Consider the following 3,502-nt stretch of genomic DNA (forward strand, 5'->3'; position numbering starts at 1 on the left):
ATTCAACTCTTTCTAATCAAAGATATACTTCAAACTCTTATGATGTGTAAAAATGTGGCACTTCTCACCGAACAAATAATGTTTTCAAATTTTCAATGGTAAAACTACTACTTCTAATTTAAGAGCATGAGTAGGGTAATTACACTCATCCTTCTTTAATTGCCTTGAACCATAAGCTATTACTTTACCTTCCTACATAAGCACACAACCTACTCCTTGCCTCGAGGCATCACAATAAATCACGTACTCCTTCCCTGTTACAGGAAGTGTCAGGATAGGTGCTGTGACTAATCTTTTCTTCAGCTTCTAGAAGCTCTGTTCACATTTATCCGACCTATCACACCCCCTCCTAGACTACCTACTAGCTTAGTCTGAAAGATGGCGTGAAGTCGATGGACAACGCTTTTCTTTACATGTATCTGTCGACTCTACTTAAAACTTTAATATGATGAACTTGCCAACCTCATATATAAACAATTAAACATGCACACAACGTAACGAATCCTAGACTAATCATATACATGCATGAAATGTATCTCGAAAATAACTAATTTCACAAGTAAACTTAGAGACACCTTAACTAAAATATAACCAACAAAGGTTTATACAACCGCAGCTCCTAAAACTTACACAAATTGTGAAGTATCTATATCATACAAAGATATATACATTGTAGTACAACAGACTCTATGCACAACTCTAACCACGTACTGGCAATCAATATCGAAACTTCAGCAAACTAAGGCAGTCTATCAGGCACCGGGAACTCGATCTCTACCTGAAAAGTGTGTAAAACATTTTGGAAGGGTAAGCTATAAAGCTCAGTGAGTGACTCAGTTTAAAACTAGAAATTTAAAAGTAAGAGCACGTGAAAGCTTAGACTTATAAATCTGTTTATACAAGTCATAAACATAGACGTATAATCGTAAGAAAAGCTTCCTTAAATACTCAGTATATACGTCATTGAAATCTAGCAAAGCCTATCAAGTATATCAAAATATTTTAACTAACATGACAAATATACGTTGTGTAGGGTACACCCAGTACAACAACGTTTACAAACTCTACTATGTAGTGGGACCCGTCCAGCACTCACGATAGCATCGTTGTTACGGAGTACACTCAACATCAACAACAGAATCTAACCTGTGTGCACACGGTACCACATAGCCTCGGGCTCAACACCTCAGTCATGTACTTAATAGAAATATCAGAAAGATTGTATGAAAACATTAAAACATGCCTACTATCCTTTTCTTTCGTAAAGCTTAAACTTACTTAGATTATTCGTGAAATGCTGTAGTTCTTAAAACAAAACTTGGTAACTCATACTTTGTTTGAAACACAGTGGGTCAAATAATTTCCAGATATTCAATAATCACGTGTTAGCATAAACATTTAGTAAGAATTCTAGTCTCGAAACTCATACCTGAAAATAATCATGGACTTCAAATGATTTTTAATGTTTTGTAAATAAACGTGTAGATCAATCAATCATAGTAAATATTTAAAAAGAAAGAAAATATTTTAAAAAATTGGTTTTGGTCACTCACAGTCTTGTACTAGTTTTCCGATGTGTAAATTCGACCTATTTTCTCTTGGCCTGTCAAACAACCAGAATCGAGTATTAGAAACCTAAATAGTACGATCTTTAAATTTTATGTTTAACATGGGTCACTAAGGATAATGCTAAAGAAGTCAATCTTAAAAACAATAAACCATACTCAACACACTTCTCAGAATTTTCCACAATCATAGCACGAAATTCAAATGATCATAACTCTTCCAATACTTAACCAAAAGGATATTTCTTTATATAAAAATATTCATTTTGAGGTTCTCTAAAACTTATCTCAAGATATGTATATCTGATTACCTATGAATAAACTCAGATAATCCTCGAAACAAAAACAACTTCAATAATCACGCGCACACGACCCTTTAACTTGTTCCTATAATTTATCTTATTTTTAGTCATTTTTGGTTCATCATTTCTTCATGAAAGTTGTAGTAAATTGAATAAGCTTTCCCACCATACTAAATAGAGATCCTAACTCCCCCGGTACTCTTGGAAAAACAAGAAAACCCAAAGACCTCCTAAAATCGCGTGAAAACCAGCTGTCCTGTTTTCTTCATAAAAAATCACCCAATGAACATCCGAATTTGCTCAAACTTTCTTCTTAAAATTTATTTAAAAATGAATTAGATTTCAGTAAATATGAACCTCACCTCTTAATTCTTTTTTTGTAGCTCAAAATCAATAGAACATTAGAGGTGTGCTGTGTGAATCAATTTTTGCCAAGGATGAAGCTTTGCTTGCAATTCCCTTGTCTTTCTTCAACAAAATTTCTTGAACTTCTTCTTCTTACTTTCTCAGCCTTCTTCCCTTTGAAATTTCTCTGAAAGTTGGTGCAGAAATGGTGAAGAAAGTGGTAGAAATGGATGGAGAAAACCTTGGCGGTGGAGGGAAGGGAAGAAGAAAAGTAAAATGAAACTTTTCTTCTTCTTTTCCTTCCTTTTATCCTTTCTTTTCTTCTCTCTTTATTTTACTTAATAAAAACATTATATATATATAATATGTGTACATATATATACTTAATTTTCATTTTTCTTTTATTCATTTCACATAATAAAATAAAATAAAATAAAATAGACCAAGAAAATATCGGGTTTACACGACCATTCAAACTTAGCATTCTTCCTTGTCAAAGTTGTCAAGGATAACACTAATCGGAAGAAATCCTCAACAAAACGTCTTTTGTATCCTACCTGGCCTAGGAAACTACGTACTTCTGTCGCACTAGCTGGTCTCTCCCAGTAGACAATAGCTTCTACTTTCTGTAGATCAACACTAACTCTGTCCATTAAAACTACAAGCCATATGAACACTACCTATTTCAGCCAGAACTCACATTTGCTGAACTTGGCATACAACTGTCTATCACGCAGTGTCTGTAAAACAATCTTATGATGTTCCTCATGGGCTTTTTTGTCAATCGAGTAAACTAGTATATCATCGATGAACACTATCACAACCTGATCTAAATACTTATGGAAATCCAATTCATGACGTCTATATAAATTGTTGGTGCATTCGTTAAATCGAACGGCAGCACTAAAACTTATAGTGTCCATACCTCGTTCTAAATGTTGTCTTAGGAATATCTAATTCCCTAACCTTTAACTAATGGTTTCCTAACCTTAAATCAATCTTAGAGACTACTGCTGCTCCCTTTAACTAGCAAAATAAGTCATCAATGCATGGTAAAGGATACTTATTATGTATCATGACCTTGTTTAAATGCCTGTAATCAATGTGTAATCTGAAGGTACCATCTTTCTTTTTTACGAATAACACGGAGCTCCCCAAGGTGATACACTTGGCCTGATGTATCCCTCGTCAACTAGTTCTCGTAACCGTACTTTTAACTCTTTCAGCTCCCTCTGTACCATTCTATACAACGCCTCTGAAATAGGTGATGTTCCTAGCAACAATTCAATA

At 34.2% G+C, this 3,502-nt stretch overlaps 1 long non-coding RNA gene across 1 annotated transcript; it reads right to left on the bottom strand.

Annotated features, from left to right (window-relative positions):
• Positions 1–359: 359 nt before the first annotated feature.
• Positions 360–2,522, bottom strand: LOC127148770 (uncharacterized). The gene is made up of 3 exons (XR_007819855.1): positions 2,230–2,522; positions 1,554–1,603; positions 360–778 (listed from the first exon to the last, which is right to left on the bottom strand). It is a non-coding gene; the product is annotated as an uncharacterized LOC127148770 (long non-coding RNA).
• Positions 2,523–3,502: the final 980 nt, after the last annotated feature.

This window comes from Cucumis melo, chromosome 4 (assembly GCF_025177605.1).
Source record: "Cucumis melo cultivar AY chromosome 4, USDA_Cmelo_AY_1.0, whole genome shotgun sequence".
NCBI lineage: Eukaryota > Viridiplantae > Streptophyta > Magnoliopsida > Cucurbitales > Cucurbitaceae > Cucumis > Cucumis melo.